General features: G+C 37.9%; 1 protein-coding gene across 8 annotated transcripts in view; it reads left to right on the forward strand.

Moving 5' to 3' along the window:
* INPP4B (inositol polyphosphate-4-phosphatase type II B) overlaps window positions 1-20,969 on the forward strand; it is a 328,507-nt gene that overhangs the window by 9,553 nt on the left and 297,985 nt on the right. For 5 of the 8 annotated variants that reach the window (XM_054065533.1, XM_054065540.1, XM_054065532.1 and 2 more), the window contains exon 2: window positions 8,312-8,386. The exons of 2 other annotated variants lie outside the window; for them this stretch is intronic. The gene's annotated coding sequence lies outside the window, so the exon portion shown is untranslated. The remainder of the gene's footprint in view (window positions 1-8,311; window positions 8,387-20,969) is intronic. One more of the 8 variants, XM_054065538.1, reaches the window with a different exon arrangement.

Here is a 20,969-nt window from a genome sequence, read left to right on the forward strand (position 1 = left end):
CTCCAAATGTATGCACCTTTTGCCTATTTTAAATAAAATGCTGATGATTTTCTGTCCCGTGGCTCTGGGAATTGGTGTTGTTGTCAGATACTTCCCAAGTTCTGAAAAACATCAGCTTTGAGAATGCATTATTGTGTTCCTGAAAAACAGCAGTGTCTCCCACTATAGTTTGATGATTAAGGTGGAAAGATTTTTACAGAAATTGAATGATGAAGTGGAAGAATACTGGAAACATAGCAGAACATAATATATTTTTAAGACATTTCAAAAGACAATACCAGCCCATCATTTATGACCTGAGCTTTCCATTTCTGTATTTGGAGCAGTGTCACAGCTTTACATACGGATGATTTGTTAGTTCTACTGTAGTGAATAATTCAAAAGAGACTTTGTTGTATAGTCAGCAATGTCACATATCTCTCACCTCCCCTAAGTGATGGAAGCAGATTCTGACCCCATTTATAGTGCTGTGAGTTTACTGAAGCTCAAGGAAGCACTCTAAGATCTTGGCTTTTGAGTTTTGTTTTCTAAAAAAAAAATTCTTGGCTTAATTTAAAAATTAAATTTTAAAAATTGTTAGTAACATATCCCCTCTTGTGTTGATTCTAGAAATGTGCAGAAGGGACAGGATGGTCGGAGAGATGCAGAAGTGCTGGTATCTTGGAAGGAAATACACATCCCATCTTGAAAACACTCATTGGGCTGAGGCTTAGACTTGCATTTCAGTCAAATGTACTGGTACCTTGGAGAGGCGAGGTGAGGTGTGCCTCTGCTGCAATGCTAGTGAGAACCTGAAGAGAACCTAGTGTCTGCAGAGCAGGGAACCTCTGAGGAGTCATAATAACATCAAGGCTAGTAGAAATTTTCCTACCAGGTGGGAGATGAAGGGATATGCCATGAACAGTCTTACTGTGATAGCTTTACAGTGAAGTTAAGTCTTGGTGTGCTTGGCCACTTTCCACCTTACTTCAAAGGTTGTTTTTCCCTGTTTGTGTTTAGAAAACCTCTGGGTATATGAGGTCATGGTGAGCTGGCTGCCTCCTTAATGCTCACTTGTGAGACTGACTCCCTTTGTGAGGCAGGAATGCGATAGGGTGCATGTGGGTCACAGAGAACATCAGAATCTTCTACGTCTTTAGTTTGAATTTGTGAGTGTCTTGGTGAAACATTTCTGGTTCTCTTTTACCATTTGTATTACACATGATAATGTGCCCTGTTCCTTGCCTGTGGTGTTCATACAAGGCAAAGCACAGAAATCAGAGTTCCCTACCTGTTTCCTGGTTTTCTCTTTCTTTTGTCTATGTGGCATGTTGTCCTGGCCTCATAAGATCTCTGATACCTCCTTTCTTGACACTTTATGGTAAGCTTCTTATCTAGACATCATATGTTAAGCTTTTACCATCCTGAGGGACCTTATCAGGCTTGAGAAAAGTGAGCTACTGTGAACCTCATAGAGTTCAAAAAGACCAGGTCCTGCACCTGAGTGCAATCACCAATATCAGAACAGACTGGGTGAAGAACTGATTGAGAGCAGCCCTACTGAGAAGAATGTTGGGATACCAGTGGGTTAAAAATTAGAAATGAGCTGGGAATGCACACTTGCAGCCCAGAAAGCTGGTAACAGTCTGGTCCACATCAAAAGAAAAGTGGCCAGCAGGTCAAGGATGGTGAGTCTCTCCCTCTGTTCTGCTCTTGTGAGACCCAACCTGGAGTACTACAGCACAGGAAGGATGTGCACCTGTTGGAGCAGGTCCAGAGAGTGCCACAAAAATCATCAGAGGGATCAAACACCTCTGCTATGAAGAAAGGCTGAAAGAGTTGGGGTTGTTCAGCCTGTGGAAGGCTCCAGGGGGACGTCATTAGAACCTTTCAATGCTTATAAGAAGAGGACTTGTAACAAAGATAAAAGACTTTTTTACCGGGGCTTATAGTGGCAGAACAAGGGACAATGGTTTTAAACTGAAAGAGGGTAGATTTGGATTGAACGAAAGGAAGAAATTTTTTATGATGAGGGTGGTGAGACAGTGGAACAGATCGCTTGGAGAAGTTGTGTGGATGTCCCACCCCTGAAAGTGTTCAAGATTAGGTTGGACAGCACTTTAAGCAACGTGATCTAGTGCAAGATGTCCCTGCCCATGGCAGGGAATTTGGATCTAGATGATCTTTAAAGGTCCTTTCCAATCATTTTGAAACTTGGTGATCAAGGTTTGCCTTTCAAATTGTTCGATACTGTTGATCTTGATGGTTATTGGGGAGATAAAAAGATCTGATTTTTTTCTGATTTATTCATAATGACAAGTTTAGTTTGTTTCAATTCTTAATGAAGATGCAATTTAACTTTTAGGTGTAGAACTACTGTTGGTCAAGCAGACCTTGAACTAAGGTAAATTCTATTCTCACATACTGTTAAGCGGTCATTTTGTGGGGTTTTTTTGGTTATTTTTTTAATGAAATATGCATAAAACTATTTTTTTGGAACTTAATGAGCAGTTTCCAATAAGCCTGTGTTCATTAGCAAAGAAAACTCAGAAACTCCCTAACATACTACAGTTAACTTGTCCTTTTATTACAGTCAGTGATACTGATTTTCCCCCTTTCTTCATACATGGTTATCTTTCAGCTTGTTCTATTTCTGTCCAAATAGCATTGTTCCCATTCTAGCCCAGCGAAGGATATTCATAGCTTTCAGACCTAGTTCTTATCATGCCCAGACTACTAACAGACTCAGACAGTTTAAGCCAGGACCCGGTGTTGAGGTGGGAGATGGATGTAAGTTGCCATGCTCTTCTCAGTAGAATTTTCTGCATCTGACAGATGATGCAGCCTAACAAGTAAACAAAATTTAGATCTTGTAATATCTGTCGCAGGTAGGTCTCTGGATAGGTCATGGACTGCAGTTGCGCAGGTAACTGAAAATAAACAAAATCATTTATACTATACTTAAAATAGACACTGCTTTAGTCCGTCAACTTTAAAGTCTTCATATGTGAAGAAGAGGAAAAGCGTAAGGAAGTTTGTAAGATGGAATAGAGAAAGACAGACAGATAATTATTTTTGTTTGCTGTGCCACACACACACAAAAGAAATGCCTTAAAAGAATTACCAGACAAGGAGGAGATAATTAAACCATCAAACACAGGGATTTTTGTGGCCATTGTGGATAAACAACTCTGGCTGCTCAAGGCAAGGGACCAACTTAATTAAAGAAAAAAGAAAAAAAATAATAAAAAAAATCAATCTAATTTAGTTAACCCATTTATCAAAGAAATATGTTGGAAAACCATTAGTCTTTCTACAGACATTAACACTTTGCTGGCAAGTGCAACATTTAGAAAGGAAAGTTTCTAAATTTTCTTTGGCATTACTTCAAAAATCTACAAACAAGATGATATGCAAAAGTTGGTTTTTTTTTTTTTTCTGTTCTGACTACTTGATAGTTCATTCCTTTTTTTTCCCCCATCATAAAGTACTTAATATTTATTTTCTAAATAAGGGGAAAGCTGGGGTCTGTAGCAAGAGCTGCATTTTCCTATGTTTATTGGAAGATGAACACCTTATGACCTTTTTATTAGTATTTACTGTGTATTCCACAGGTATAAAACTGCCTCTCAGTTGGTCTTGATGATACATAGGTGTTTAAAAATCTATTTTTTTCTTCACTTCTACCTATAAGTCTAAGTTTTTTTCTTGAAGAAAAATGTATTTAATCTCATTTATGGATAAAGGTAGTTTTAATGAGATATTGACTGTTAGAAAATATGCTTAGGTATTTAGAAATTAAGGAAAGAAAAACGCAACATAACACTTTGGTATTAATTTCTTTATCCAGTTACAGCAGCCAGCGGAGACTTTTAAAACCATTTTTTAATTGGACTACGAAAGAATGACTAGTAAGCAACCTTACACGCAGTCTGGAAAAGTATTGAAAAAAAAGTGTTGGTCCATGGTGAGGTTATAAACAATTTTACAATTGGCAAAGTAAATATACAGATAGACTTTGAGACTCACAATACTAACTTATTAGCACAGCAAAGGACATATCCCAAATCACACGGAACAGAAGATGCATTGTTGTTCAAGATGCACTGCATAAACTGCAGTGCTATATTGGAGTAGGGGATTAAATGAAGCCATCAGTTTTGAAGCTTGGAGAAGCCCTGGCTTATATTCCATGTGATATGGAATGAATGGCTCTTGAATACTGGGCGATGTGAGAAGGAAAAGACCAATTATTTTTTGAAGGGAGGAAATGTGGAATTCTTTTTTTAATCTACAAAAAAACCCTCTGAGAATATTTTTCACTACATTTCCCGTCAATTACTGTGTTGAGAGAAACTTTGGCTTCCAGAGGTGTTACAAATTAGTGAGAATCCACTTATTTCTTCATTCAGTTCTATGTAGGCATGTGGGCGTTGAGTTGATGGTTGAATTCGATGATCTTAGGGGTCTCTTCCAACCTTAAGGATTCTATGAGTCTGTTCTATTCTATTCCTCTAACTGCTGTGGTATCTGGTCTCCTCAAAGCTCCATTGGAAATAGGAGATTTAATCAGCAGACAAGTTAACCTGGAGAGTATTACTATAATTTTTATTCCATAATTTAGCCAGAGGATTCAGAAATGCTCATAAGTATCTGGCATCCCTGTCCTAGCCAGACTGCATGCCATAACCAGGTAAAATAATACTATATGTGGCTGGGGTAATAGTATCAAGCCAGACATCCTCTTCCTGTAATTTACTATTCAAAATAAGTAAGGCTGAAGTGTAAGAGATGGATGGATGAGACCACCAACTGGGAAATTTGCTGCTCGTGTTTTTTTTAAGGGCAGTAAAGAGGATCAGGGCGAAGAGGCAGGTGAAACCTGGAAGTTCTGTACAGAGAGCATGGTCTCAGTAGGTATGATTCTGTGTCAAGGACTTTAACATTTTCAAAATATTTGCAGAAATTTGTAGATAAATTATTTAAAATCATGTTTTGGTCTGGCCAGTCATCACTTGTGTCTGAGTGAGCTTGAGCAGTGCATTATCTGTGCAATCCAGCAGGCACTATTTGTACTGTAGGTTATGCAGCTTGTGGTGATGTGGCTGCCATCCTGGCCGGCAAGCCTTCATCTTGGCTGTTCTTGCACCATTGTGGCTACAGCATCACCAGCTGAACAGACTCATTAGGCCATGGGTAGGGTATGGAAATGGTAATGTCTGGATTGCCCAGAGAAACAATTGCTCAAGTAAAAACCTGTTTGTGTGAGCGTGAGGCTGGACTGTAACTAGAGCTGCCAAATCTAAAACTTTAACATTACCATTAACCTAAAAATTCAGAATGACTCAATGTAATACTTTCAGCCTTTTGATTTGAAATAACATTTTTACTTGTTCTTGGTTTCCTATATTGTTACAGAATGTGATGCGGTATTTTGCAAATAGCAGCATTACTCTATAAATTACTGGCATTCTTACTGGTCTGTGTCAATGCATTAAGCACTGACTGTTTTACTGCAGTTGGGGAAAAAGCTGGAACTGAGTGCTCATGTGTAAATGAAATAAAGCTCAGTGCCAGAAAGGCAGCGAGGGAGAAAACATAGGCGTGCCAGAGGTACCTGTGGAAAAGAAGGAATCAACATTCTCATAAGAAGCTTCTGCTGCTGTCCTTACACTAAATTAACAGTATGTAACAAGTTCTCCTGTTGTGTCTACTTGTACCACTGCCTTGTGCCTCCCTGGCATGGTTTTGGAAATGTTTTGCGTTTAGAATGTGTGTATGTGTATCTCTTCTGGCTCAGTGGGGCAGTGGTTCTTGGCAGTAGCAGCTGGATTCAACTTCATATTATTACAGGGCATAGTTATCTGACACGTTTTTTGCAAGTAATTTTCTAATCTTACTTTGAGTTGTGGATTTAATATTTAAAATGTGAGGATTCTTAATGTTAAGAGTAATATTAAGGAACATTAATGTTTAATCCGGTGTCATAAGAAATAGCTTACAGTCATTTTGGCAGATAAGATAGATAAGATAGCTCTCATAGTTCCTTTGGAATTTTAGTGCTTGTTAATCACCCTTTGCTTAAAGGATAAGGCGTAAAATCCTCCTTTATATGTGTCTGGCAGAAGTTAGATTACATTGGAACTAAATAAACACTAAATTGGAAGGAGTTTAGATTAAGAACCATACTTGTAGATTTTTACATTTCCTTAATCCTGAAAAACAAAGCACAAAGTTCTCATCTGTGTCAGCACCACAGCAAACTCTGGATTGGCACAGTTCATATCTCTCTGCTGGTGTCTCCCTGGCACTTCAAATTTTACAGCTCTATTCTTAATTCGTGGAGGTGCATAAGTACAAGTGGGAAAGAGTGGAAAAGCCATCTCCTTAGATATATGCTCCGAAGGAGTTCACTCTGCAGGGCTGTTTGCTGGTCATAGTTCATGACTGAACTGGAACAGAAGGTTCAGATCTGACCAAGAAATTAACCTCGCCTAAGATTCAGTTTTAAATCTGCATCTTTATTAAAACCAGAACAATCGGTGGTTTTATTGAAAATCTTGCTGTGCGTTGTGGTTTGAATATATTTTTTGAATTTTTTTTTTTGCAAGATTTCCTGCAGTTCCCTGTGTGTCTGTCTCCTGCGGTGCAGGGACACTTTTACTTGTGCTCTCTGCTGTGTGCCAGCACAGTTTCCTATTCTTTAGCTTAGTTGTAACATAATATCATTAAGAATTATTTAACGATCTGGCTAGAACTATGTACTGTCATATACTGAAATAATATGTTCAACATTTCTTCCCTTTGTTCTTTGTGTCTTTAAAAGTGGTAGCTTTCTGCCTTAATCTAAAATGTAATGTTATTCTTCATGCTGAGTTAAGTATAGTTCCTTTTTTTCAACACAGAAGTACAGAGTTTCTGACTGGAAAATATTTTTTTTAGAGGAATTTATAAAACTGTTTAAGAGTAATTTAGGTAGAGCCTTGTAGAGAATTTCTGCCTCTATGTTGAAAAAAAAATTACTATATTTATGTTTATCTACGTTTATCTGGGAAAGATTTGGGGATAGAGTGGTTTTTCTAGAGAAAGCTCTTGTTGAAAATAATGGAAATCTAGCTTTGTGGGAAGAAAGACTAGATAGTTCCTTTAGTTGGAGACAGGTATAATTGAAGTAGGAGGTAGGTATGAAGGATCAGGATGATGATTTTTTTATTAAGGATGAAAAGGATCATCACTGATAGTCTGGAAAGCTGGCGATGAAGTGGCAGTCCCTTTGTTCATTTTGCTGTCTTCTATTGTTTTCTTCCCCAGTTTTTGAAGCTGTTTTCCTGGCAAAATCTATTAACTCAGTGATGAGAAAAAGAAGTTGAAAGTTCAAGGTGTAGTTTTGCATGTTGTTTTAGACCAAGGAACTCCAATGAAAAGTACGAAAGTTTATCTAAGCTATCTCCTATCTCATCATATGTTTTGTCTCCTGGTTTTGGTGGTGATAGCAGGGCAGCTGCAAATAAGTTGATTGCACAAACCTCTGGGCAATTTGAGACACTCTTAGACAACAAAAATGAGAAATGACAGAAATGCTGGGAGAACAAGGGAAAAGATGACATTTCCGTATTTCTCTTAGTTTCTGTCTTTGTTTTTCTTTAAAAAACTTAAGTGCAGCTCACATCAGGGCATGACAGATAGTGGTTGTATTTTATTATTTTTTTTTAAATAAAGACAAGCCTAAACAAGATCCCCTCTCAATTTCATGTCAAAAGTAGTCCTTTGTTTTCAAATTACATTCCTATGCTTCTGTAGCCGTGACATTCAAACAGAAAATGGTAAAATTTTAATATCAATAAAATGAAATTTATTTCAGATGTTCTACAAATAAATTTCATTGTTACTATCAAAAGTTTTTTGCAAGCCATAATCAAATTACTAATGAAAAGAAAAAAAATCCAGTCAACCTTTTCCATTTGAAGAGAATGGAGAATGATGGTAATTTTTTGATCCAACACAGGAATAAGTACTCTTAATTAAGTAATCTTAATCTGTAAAACTAAGACCAATTTCTTATTCTGCTGGGACAGGATGACTGGTTATAAGGCACTTGGGTAGTAGTAACGTTTAGTGGAATGTAATTTGTTAAATGAAAAGAAACCTTTATTCTCTGAACAGATAAAAATTTGATTGTCAGAGAATATCAGAGGACTTGGAAATGTATGTTGTAGGTAGGCATGAAATAAATGATAACCTAATGGTATATGATCACTAATTTGGACTTTTTTTGCTAATTTAAATGTCTTCTTAAATGCAGTTTGGTTGCTGTGTTTTTCTCTTGCTCTAGGTGGACTATACTGGAAGATGAACTGTACTGGATCCACCTAGTCTGGGTCCAGTAACTCAATGCCATGAGAAGGTGGTAAGTTCTTATTTGTAAGAATTTCTCTTCTTTTGTCTCTTCTTCTGACTGACAGAAAAAACAGAAGAGCATGCAAAGCCTTACCAGGTAGCATTGAGTTCCACCATATGAAATAAGAGTGTTAGGACTATTCTGTAATCAGCTGATACAGGACAGCAGTGTATTCATTGTAGCAGATGAATGGTTCCCCAATAAAGTTTCCTGAATGCTGTAACTGAAATGCATAACTTATTTTTTTCAAAAAAACCCAAACCTTTATCTTGGGTGCAAAGCTGAGTTGCAATCTGTGTGTGTCTGCCAGCTGCTGCTGGTGAACTGTTACTCTTTACTTCCTGAAGCACAATTTAGGAGACCCAACAAAGGAAGGGGGCAGAATTGGCACCATGGGACCGAGCCTGCTGATGACATGAAAAGAGGCAACTTATGCTTTTCTGGGTTAATGATCTAGGAGTCAGAACTTATTCTTGTGGGCTTTTTTTTCTTTAAACTACTTTTTACTGTGGTTTTTCTTCCTTTAGTTTTAATATGCAAATTAGCAGTCAAATCTATTAATTGTTTTATCAGCACCCATGGAAATGAAATAGAAGGGAGAGAATGCAGCTGTCAGTGAGAGCTGTGCTCATTTAATGACTGTAAAATTTGACCTCAAGCTAGGCCTCCTTTTTATTTCTTTTCCTGTGGATAAGGGATTTGATGGAAGCATTTTGGTATGATAGCATTTCAAAATTTTGACATCTATTTAAATAGATACAGACTGCACGCTTGAATCTGCACTTAGCCTTTCACTTAACCTGAAGACTTATAGACGCAAACAAAATAAATGAACAAAGCATTCGGTAAAATCATCTTGAGTGATGCTTGCCGTGTCAGAAAAACAGCAAGCTGACTGCCAGACAGTGTCACACCTAAAGGAGACAACCTCGGCTCTGGCCAGGTAGGGCAAAGGGTTGTAGTAAAACATGGTTACTGCAAAGCAGGTATTAGGAGGTAAGCTATCCTTTCTTTAAGTTGGGATTTTAAATGCTCTGGTTTAGAGTAAATAGACGTCGTTAATGCTGCCGATGTGTCTTACGATGTCCTAGAACAATGTCCCTCACCTCTGATAGGTGGAAATTCATGATATAGCTGTCTTCTGTGACAAGTCAGCCTGGCACAGCTGTGGGCAGAGCAGGGTTACTGAGAAACCCGAGAGGCTTTTTCCTCAGGGCTCTTTTTCTGCTAACTGAATAGATGGCCCAGCACTGATGATCGGCTTCAGAGTGCGAGATCTGAAGTACAGTTCTGGATTTTGGGACAGTGGAAGATTAAACTGTTTCCTTTCCTCTTCAGGCTCAATTGGGATTGCTCTAATTTATGTCAGTTTTGAGCTGATGCCTCACAGTCTCTGTGCTGTCAGATTAGTCCGAGCGTAAGGTGCTTTGGGTAAATTGCTTCTCTCATGCTCAGATTGACTTCCAGCACCTCTGTCCCTGAGGTAAAGGGGGACGTAGGACCGTTTTATTGCTGAGAAGATGAGGGTTTAGTTTACTGCCAGCCACGTTATGGCTCCTTTTAAGGATTAGCCCAGAACAGAGAAGTGAAATTTTAATTTAGATACTACTCCCCTCCTTTCTCCTTATCTTCACAATGGTTCCAGATGCTGCACAACCAGATAATTCAACTATACATTGGCAAGTGTCTGGTTTTCTGTTGCTGGATTTTTATTTGTTTATTTAATCTTTACTATATTGGGCTGAAATGCAGCAGCCATTTAACAGAACCAAGTAGCCACCGTAAAGGACAAAGGGAAGAACAGTATCTAACTGAAAGTGCATAGGAAATTCTAGGCATGTATCTTGGAGTTAGTTAGATTTTGCCCAGGAGGCCATAATTAATGCCCTTAATGAAAAGCAAGTCTTAGTTGTGTAGATCCTTACCTGTCACGTGTATGTTTGTCCCAGTGTCAAGGGGAGCTGTTCCACTAGGAAACAATTGTTTTTTCACCTTTTCTTTTGAGCTGTAGCTACCCAGAAGCGCTTTATACCTCGGCACAGTGATGAGTCCATGAAAGCTTAGACCTGCTTACATTTTGTGTGTGTCTTTCTGATCTCTTTATTGCTGAGAATACATAATAAACAAATCAATACACTCCCCAGATCTTCCTGCAGCAGTGGAATACTTAACTCACAGTTTTATTTTCATTTATTTTTTCAAATGTAAGTGAAATTGTAGCTCACCTCAGCATGAGTCTTCTGTGGAGAATGTGAATTTAACTAGGAAATGTTTCCAAAATTCAACTTCCACTTTTTCTTTAGATCAAATCTTTTAATAAAATTTGACTGATTCTCCGCAGTGTTTTAATGTCAATAATACTTAGTTATAAGCTTTTCTTTTTCCTGAAGAAAACTTCGGCAAGTTGATTAGTTGTTGCTTTCTGCTCTATTATCCATTCAGCTGAGTTGATTTGTGTTGGTAGCAGCAGTGGAATGTAAGGAGCAGAAAAATAAATGGCTAGTTCTGCATGCCTCCTGACCAGAAGTGTTTGTTAGTTAGCTCTTCCATTCTTCTTATCTTTCCAGTTAGGACAGCCTGTACAGAAATGAATTTCTTCATCAAAGTGAGTGAACATAGCACTTAACAGTGCCATTTTCCTCCTGGAAGGCACAAGCATTCAGAAAAATCTCATGTCTTTGCAACTCTTTAAGAAAATGAATAAATCAAGATGCCAGGCCTGTAATCTCTGTGCAAGAACTCTGTGATTCTTCCGAGTCTTAAATGAGTACAACCAAAATTTTGTCCTTTGGAAATGAAAATCCTGGGAGTAAGCAGAGTTCCCGGTTTCACAATTTGTTAAGTTTATCATCAACCTCTCTAATATGTCTGAAACATTTGCTGCACAAATAGCCATGTCTTAGCTGATTCAGTGTAAAGACTGAGGTAGGATTTAGGGGCTTAATTTTAACTTTCTTTTCCCAGTTAACCAAAGTGTATATGGTGGAGAACCATGGTTTAAGAGAAGCAAAAGTGGATTGAAGCTGTACAGCCATTCATCAAGTGATCAGTCACTGAAAGGAAAGCATTTGCAGGATCACAGCATTAATGTTCATCTCTCTGTGACTTCCAGGGCCCAGTTTTGAGAAATATAGAGCTGGCTTTTAAAGAGCTCTGCTGAGGAATGATTCATTTTATTGCCAACAGGATGATACCAGTCTATAGTTAGCCATGCCTAGTCTGTAATCAGACTCAGTGGGGCATATTAGGTGCTCTCATAAAGACAACATGACTGGAGAAGACTGGCAGGACAAAACAACACAGATAGTGAAGCAACTTGACTTGGATAATCAGTATTCCAGGTGGGCAGAGAGATTTGTTTATTTCTGAATGCTTTGCTTAAATTTTAGGCTAAGAAATAATACTGTGCCATCCTCTAGACATAGAACTGAGTCCTTTCAGATCTTAGGAAATTGTTTATTTGCATACATTTATCTGCTTGATTATATGTTTTTTTTTTTTTTATTATTTGCTTAATGAGGGTGATCAGCTATGCTATTACAAGAATTAATCTCATCAGGACCAGTCTTGCAAGTATGGAAAACTGTAACCTTCAGGGATTATGATTCATCCACGTTTAAAAGGAACATTCAGGCATTAAACCCCAGTTTTATTACTGAACATCCAGAGATCCCTGCCCCCTGGCTTAGTACAGCGGAATGGGAAATAGAAGTAGAAAGGAAATGATGAGCTCTACTGGGTCTTGCTGAAGTGGCTGGGGAAGTCACTGTCTTTACTGGTTTGTTGTGGTGTTAGTGCCAGGCAGCAGAAGCAAATGATGTTCTGGCTCTTCAGCTGTCACTGGTCTCAGCCAGATGTTCTAGTTTGTTTTGATACAAGTGCTCGTTTGTGCTGAATAGCAGATGTTGAGGATCGGCATATCTTTATTTTTGTCCGTCTTGCTGTGGGGGTGCTGCCTTCAGCTGGCAAGGAGAGATGGCAACTACGAATATGACAGTTTAATGCTGTTACTGCTGAATTCATCAAAGCCTGTTTGAGAAGGAGAGAATAAGCTTTGTAGAAAAAAAAAAAAACTCTGGGAAAAGGGAAAAAGCAGAGGCAATCAACACCAGTTTTTTAAAGTCAGTGTCTTGACATGCTAAACCCAGGTAAGGTAGTTGGGTGTAATTGTTTTTCTTTTAGAAGTCATTCTTGAGTATTATATATTGAATCATGCTACTATTCTTTTGGCTTTTATGCTCAGGCTGGTCCTGGCTTATAAAGGGGAAGCTTTGAGAGGTATTAAAAAGCTGTTTGGCCTTACAGAGCAATCATTGTTGGAATATTGGCTTTTTATTATGTAGCAGCTTAAAGAAAACTATGGTAAATATGTACTGTTCACATTGGTGTGCTCTCCTATTGTATGAAAAATCTAATATTTTAGTTGAAGCTAGCTCTAAAAAGACTATTAATAGTGTAAACGTTTATTCTTTATCAACACAAATACTGTGAAAATAACTGTAGGTGTCTGTTGCAGCATCATGTTAGATTTATCTGTTAGATGTTGCTGGTTAGACAGTGGCTGGTAGCTTTGTGTTTCCCTGTGCCTCTCTTTTTTTCTATTTCTCTTACTCCACGCAAAACAAAATGCCTCACAGCAATAAACCCCACAATATGCAGATTTGGTCCTGTCTACGTCTACAGGGATCTGCTGTGTAAGAAATCTTGAGCTATCTATACCTTACTTGTTGATGAGTCTTATAAGTTGGAAAGTATGGATTTGTACTTGGTATATTTGTAAATAATTCCTCCATTATCTCTGTTCTCTTATCTTTCCTAGCTGCTCTTTAGTTTTGTGTCCCTGTGAGAGCACCGAATTAATATCTTCCTTTATCTATTCTTTCATTTATTTTGGGACTAGCTTGTCTTTTTCTTCTTCAACAGCAGAACTTGATGCCTTAGTATTTCCTGTCCTCTAAGGATATACTATTCTCTTATCCTCTATAGGCTGCGGTGGAAATTGCTGTAATATACACAAAACCTGCTAAAGTGATTAGGAAGTCTAAAGGTTTTACCAGTAATCCTTATTAGTTTCCATTTAAGGATACATATCTAGTCTCCAGACTTTCTCCCTTTAGCACAAGGGCCATTTGCAGTTGAATAGGTTGTTTAGTGTTTTCTAAAATTTATGGAATTCATAATAAGGAAATTGTAGGTTGGCACAAGTTGGTTTCTAATGCATCTGAAAAAATATGCAGTCAGGCGTACTGAGAATTACCTGCTGTCTAATCCCAGGCTAAAACCAGAATGATTTTTCAGTCATTAAACTAATACTACCCAGAAGTCCTATCAGTGAGTTGGTCTCTTAATCCCAGATGGATTAATTTAGGTATCACATGTGTTTATATATACCACTAATCCTTTCTATGATCAATCCTACTTCAGATTTTCAGTAAATAATTTTTCTTTAACCCTATCAATTCATGCACACAGCTGCTTTTCTGACTGTCATTTGACTGTCTTGTATTTGCATCAGTGAGCTAGATCCGAGTGCGTAACAGTTCTGGATAGAGAATTGGTAGCAGTTTGAGCATAATGTCTGGATGGAACTTCAATCTTTTTATTGCTTTTGTGAAATACAGGTTGCCAAGTTTGTCTTCAAAGTAATACTAATGTTGCAACTAGATTAGAAAGAAAAGAATATTAAAAAAATTAATAAAAATAAGATAGTCAAAGACATACCTGAAGTTTGCTGAGATGTATTACAAATATAGCCAATATGTGGGATATTGAGCTGCATCGGAAATACTAAGGTGGTTAAAAATGACAGGAAGCAAGGTTGTTAGTAAGAAGTTAGATAAGCATATATTCAAGCAGATGTGGTAAGTCTAACCAAGCTCTGTCATTTGCTAAAAAATAATTTGGAAACCAAATGTATATTTCTTACATTAGAATTATTATTTTAACTTTCAGAATAGTCTAGTGTACATCAAAGCAACTGTTCTGGTTTTACTAGACTTGTCTGATTACATGCTATAGGGAAGTTATACAGACTTTGTCAGGGTAAAGTACCCATGGCTTACATTGTACCTGAAATTAAATAACTGCTAGAAGAGTCAGCTTGAGTAGACAATAAATAGGGTTAGGTTAATGCTTGCAGTAGAGCCAGACTTGTTTGAAGGGAGTGAATTTATGGCCATGAAATGCCCTGAGAGAAGTTTTTTTGTGCCCTTTTGGCAGATGTGGTAGAAGCTGTGTTCCCTCTTGTGTTTGCAGCAGTTACTGCATTTCTGTATTGCTGAGAGCGAAGCAGTGATGGAGTTGAATTTCACGTTTATTAAGGTGACTGCCTTTTCTTTTTCTTTCTGTAAAATCGGTGAGATTCAGTTCTATGAATGGGGGATAGCTCTTGGATGCTATGACGTAAGTGGAGATAACAGACATTGTCATTTTTAGTATTTAAAAAGATGCAATCATAACTTTGGTTTTAGGGTTTTAAGCTTCTGTGATACAGAAAGAACAGGCTATTTTAAATAACCTCTCTCAAAGCTTTTGGATAAAGGTGTCTGCATGTATTTGGCTTTCCAGAAAGAGTATGGGGCTTAATCTGAGGGAATGCTAATGTAATTCAGTGTACATAAACTTTAGATTCAGTGCTAAAATAGGAATTGGATTCAGTACCAATTCAGTACCATTTGGTATTGAATCCATGCAGTGTTTTGGTAGTATTGCTGTTTGAACCTTCTCTGTGTATAACTTCTCTGTATATAAAGCCAAATGCTGCTAAAAACAAACCTGTACGTTATGATTATGTGCAACTACTTCTTTACCTGCTCTTTCCCATTTTTTTAACAAATAGTATAACGAAGAGAAGTCTACCAGCTACTGCTGGGTCTGTTCTCCCATGGTGATAATACAATAAAGAGTTTAATGGAAAAGACTGAGGAGAGATGATGCCTTTCTTTAAAAGTCATACACTGTTATTACAAACTATGTTACTGAGATTGAGAGGGGCTTGTAAAATGAAGAAAAGTATACGTGTTAACATCAAGTATGTGTGAATAACATTTACTCTTCCTAATGAAAACACGAAGATCAAATATCTTTAGAAAATACATGCTGAAAAGATTTGCTGTTCCTTTCATAGGAAACTTGCTGTTCCTTTCATAGGAGAAAGCACTATGATTTTATAAATAGGCACAATAAAATTAGTGTTCCATCATAACTTTTTGAACTTTAATCAAAGCATCTTGTGGATAGTATAATCTTGAAGAATTTTAAAGGTTGCATGGACTGGTTAAAAATCTGTCTTAAGGATCCCAAACAGTTGTTAGGTTAACTTTCTCTGTTTTATGCCATGAGAAACTGCAGATCTTTGACTTTTTGATGCTTTTGTTCTGCATGTTTTCTTCATTTCACATTCTCCTTTAGTAAGTAGAGCTTGTTTTTTCTATCAAGATCTCCTTGTGACAGAGATAGTGCTACCTATTGTTTCTTAGTCTAAATTGCTTCTAACTTCATTTTACCTGTGAGGAATATGGAAGTGCAGATTTGTGGCTGCTGCTTTCACGCTTTGTCATGATTTTCTTTATTGTTGCTTAAGAAAAGTGTCAAGGCACCATTTGAGATTCAGAGCTTTCTTACTATGGTAGTACCATTGCGGCTGTGTAAGTTGAGACTTCATTGTTTTGCTGTTAATATCGAGCAAAACTGTCTCAAACTTTCAGTGACTGAAGTACATTTCTTGTTTGAATGTTTTCTTCGTTTTCTAGTAGGACACTTGGATTTTTTGATGTCTAGAGGAGTAGATTTAGTAACTTTTAAAAAGGGAGAATATTTAGAAATAAACCTGCCCTGTATTTTCCTTGAGGTTTGTTTTTATTCCTTCTTCCTCATTAATGGTTGCAAAATGAGTCACTAGAAGCTCAAGGTATCCACGGTGGTGAAGGTAATGACTTATTTTACTTAGGGAACAGGAAGGAGAGGAAGTGCTAAGGTCCAATGAGCTTCTTTTCCAAGCTTGCTCGTCTATTTTATTTAATGTGTTGCTTTGTCGTGGGTAGTCCAAAAGCATACAGGCTGGAGGTCTGATGCATTGGAGGAATGGAGAGAGAGAAAGAGAGGGATACGTACGAATGTAAGTTTACAGATATGCTGGACAAAATGGTAAATCCACTTCAATATAACATGCCTGCTCAGTATAGCAATGGAAGCTTGTGGCTTTAAACGAGACTGAAGAGAAATCTGACTAATGGAGGCTGGAGATGCATGTTTATGACTCTGCAGACAGGAGAAATATTGAAAGTTTCTTTTGGAAGAGTCCAGTGGGCTGGAGAAGCTGCATGGCTCTGTGGAGGCTTTCCTGGCATTCAGCAGAATCCTCCCAAGCCTTGGAAGAAAGACATGTAGGAGGTCAGCAAAGTCATGGATTACCTGAGACCGGGTCTTGCAGAAAGGATTTGAAAATTTTGACTATTTAAAATGGATCTACTGGAGGAGGAGTCTTTAAACTGTAATCCCTGGAGAAAGACCTTGCTGGCATTGAGAATTTGTGCCATCGTTGAAGAACTTAGAACTTGAAAATGTGATAGATTTACATAATCATAGAATCATAGAATAGTTTGGGTTGGAAGGGACCATAAAAATCATCTAGTTGCAACCTCCCTGCCATGGGCAGGGACACCTCCCACTGGATCAGCTGCCCAAGGCCCCATCCAACCTGGCCTTGAACACCTCCAGGGATGGAGCAGACACAACCTCCCTGGGCAACCTGTGCCAGTGCCTCACCACTCTCATGGTGAAGAAATTCTTCTAATGTCAAGGATTTTTTTTTTTTTTTCATTAATGTACACATTAAATAATACAGCACACAAAGCGGTGTAACTCTGCAGAGCAGTGGACAATTATCAGAACAAATGTTAAGTGCAATAAATATTTCTGAGCATAGTGGTCAGGTAATGTAATGAGCTGTCATGACTACGCCAGCTTTGAATGTGGTTAAGGTTATATTAGCTGAAATGCAAAGAAAACTGAAACACTTTTGTGCAAATATCAGGAACTTAAGAATAATTTAAATTAAACTGGGTTTCACAGCCAAAAGATAGCAGCATAGCAGTCATGACAGAATATTAATACAGAAGGGTGCAACCTTTTCAGGAAAGCTAGAAATAGAGATTATTGAATAGCATGGTAATGATGCGTTGCTCTAATAATTTAGAAACAATGTAAGTGAAACAGGAGCTGTTTAGATTAATGTCAGTTTAGTGAAAGGTGGTAAGAGACCTTACTGGGGTGCTGGTAAATGTCTGAAATAGATGCAATGCTGAATCTGGAATCAGGAAATCGTAATTGTGTAAAGATGAAAATTAATGGATGTATTCTGAGAGACTACCTGCATGCGTATCAACTGGAGAACAAGTGTTTCTGATAATGGTAGGTAGAGGTGAGATATTGTGTCTGAGGGGATCTAACAATATATTTATTTTGAAAATAAATCACAGGGCCAAGAACGGGTAAGGCTGGTTTTGTGTACTGTGGTTTCAACTCAGGCTTTAAGTATCTTGAGTATTTATATGGTTTTGGTCTTGTATGTTTTCCTGAGAGATGGGTTCAGGGAAGGATTATGAGGATTATTCCCTACAGGGCAAGATTTAAGAAAAACAAACCCTAGACTTGGCTTGCTTTGACATTTCAATAAGGGAAAGAAGAGAACATAAGTGTAAGGTAAAGGTTAGTTTTGGCATAATAATTTGGGTGTAAAGACGTTTAGTCTGGAAATTACAGAAGGCTCTTGCCATTAAACCAGTCAGGTGCTGGAACAACATTCCTTTGGGGACATTGAGACAAAGCTATTTGGCTGCTTTTAGGTTTGGTCTCAATACTATATGGTGTGGAAAGGATTGGATTCTGATGTTGTGTATAATAGTAGGTTTGATAACTCTGAAGTCACTTTCTGTTTGGTTTTTTAATGTGGTTGGACTAATCCTGTGTCCAGTGTGTGCTCTCTGTGTTCCACTGACTGATTGGTGTCTGGCATCAACCCTAAGTATCTGGTTGTAGTCAGTTTGTCTCTTTGGATTATGTCTCCAAGCTTTACAGGGAGTAACTTTTTGTTAGGTTATTTTGAGGATTAAGGCCCATTAAGTTGAAATGCCACTGCAACACTTGCAAAAGGGTTGCTCCGCACCTTTCATTTCCATGTCAAGGGAAATATTTTATAGGACTTCAGGCCTTTAAAGCAGATGATAACTGACAGGTTTCTGACCCTTTAATTTTTTTTGTACTTGGAAAGTAATCATAGGAACAATCTTTCATTCTCACATATTTAAAAAACAGCAGCACAAAAAAAGGGAATAATAATAATAATACCCTTCCCTCACCTGCTACCCCTACAGCCTTCACACCTCTAGTATTCACCTTCAGAAGGAGTCTGATGTGACCGGTCTTGATACTTCTGCTAATGACAAGGGAGTTGCCGATGCATCTCTCTACATAGTGATTTTAAGTTAATGTTAGACTGTTTTACTAGAGCAAAATAAAGACCGAATATTTATTTTGGTAGAGTGGGAGAAATGAGGTGGTGTATGTATAGACCAATTAAAATTAGCAAAGTGTTTTTTAGGAAGCAAATAAACCATAAAGGGTCTAATAAAGAAGTCACATGCATCTGTGTTACTGGTTGGCAAAAGGGAATAATATTTTAAAACCAAAGAGAAACGTTGGGTTGAAGTTACAGCTTTGGTCATACTTACCTAGGACGCACAAAGAAAGTGCCAACTTAGTGGCATTCCAAACGAAATGCAAAATTTTAGTCTTTATTTATTTATTGAAAATATCCGTATGTTGGGAAGGAGACAGTTAAGTGTGAGAAACAACCAGGGAAACTTGGCATTGTGTGTATCCTGCAACTAACATACTCCGTATTGCCTGACTGCCTTGAGGAACTTAAGAGAAAAATCAGCTTTAGTCATTTATGGATATGTTTTTTATCTCCCTTGAAAGGAATTTAAGTTTCTTAAACTTCTTCGTATAAACATCCACCCAAGTTGCTTTTCTGCCTTGAAGCAAGGTGGACAGAATAGTTTAATGTCTGAAAATTGAAGAGCAGGGGGGAAATCCTGAAGCCATTGCTGTTCTACTTGTAATAACAACTTTAAGGCTGTTATGCATTCATTGCAGAAATTACTCCCCTCCACCAGCTGCAGCAGAGCTGTTGGTCCTCAAAGCAGCCACCTTACTTGGGTTGATTAGAGAGCTGGAAGAAGCTGTGAGTGGGTCATGGAACGGACACTTCTGGCCTGGACTCTGAGATTTGAGCGTGCTGCCTTCTTACCTTTTTGGTTACCCTTCTGGATCAGCCAGCAGCTCCCACACAGGGCTCTTTTTCCACAATCCTTCACATATGTTATCTCCTTCCTGTTCCCAGCAACTCTAATTACTCTTCCCAGCCCAGATCTGGTCACAATTTTGGGTCTAAATATCAAGCCTGATAGTTCTTCTGCCTGTCGCCTTGGCATATTTAGTCCGTCCTTTCTCTGATGTCATTCCTCCGTTTTCTGGAGTCCTATTCTAGTTGTTACTCTGGTGGCTCTTTCCACAAATCTACAGTCTTGAAGAAGACTTTGAGAAAGTCTGACACAAAAAATGGGACTAACCCTATATCTTGGGAACAGGGAGTGGGATGGGAGGGAAAAAGAAATGATTACAGGACATGTTCTAACCTCTCACAGTGAGACAGGGCTCAACTCAATTGCTTTACTCAGTACGAGTGGATGTGTGTTCAAAACAGACATTTTCTTACCCTTGGTTGGAAAATGTCAGCATGCAAGAGTGAAGAGCAAGTTAACACCAAGGCAAGGCACCAGCCCACAACACTTTGTGAGGCAGTTTTTAGCTAATAACAACATCACTGTACTTGAGCACCCACCCCATTCACCAGACCTGGCTCCCTCTTCCCAAAGGTCAAGTTGATGCTCAAAGGAACCCATTTTTTCTTGATAGGAGATGTTAAAGCAAAACCAACAGTCTTTCAGAAAATGATCTGCAGAGTTGCCTTGAACATTGGCAGCTACATATGTAGCTGTGTTTCAACTTAGAAGGGAACTATTTTGAAGATGATCATAGTTGATTTTCTAAATGTGTTAAATAAAGAGTTACAGGCACAGTCTCCTTTTTTTTTTTTTTTTTTTTGTGTTGGACCTCATTACGTCCTTGAACTGCATTTTTTAGAAAATGCTTTTGCTTCACTTTCTTAAGAAATGGTTTTGTTTTACAAGTTACCTAATATTCCTCATTATTTAATACAAAAGAAAACATTAATTCTGAAAGATCTAAATCTTGGAGATTCACATCCATTAATGTATGCAAATGTAGTTAAGATCAAAATAACTGCAAGTCTGCAGTGATGCATTGAAACTGTATTGGAATGATGCAGGGAGCAGGAATATAGTTCATTATGGTATTACTCAGATTTATTTCTTTGCTGAATTAATTGTACTTTCATATTATTGCTCTGTTTGTATGGGTATATTCTTCTCCCAAATCTGGCTTTATGTCACAAGTAAGGATTGATAACTGCTTCAGCACTAACTGGAACTGAGTTTAGTCCTGCCCC

This window comes from Cuculus canorus, chromosome 4, assembly GCF_017976375.1.
Source record: "Cuculus canorus isolate bCucCan1 chromosome 4, bCucCan1.pri, whole genome shotgun sequence".
NCBI classification, from domain to species: domain Eukaryota; kingdom Metazoa; phylum Chordata; class Aves; order Cuculiformes; family Cuculidae; genus Cuculus; species Cuculus canorus.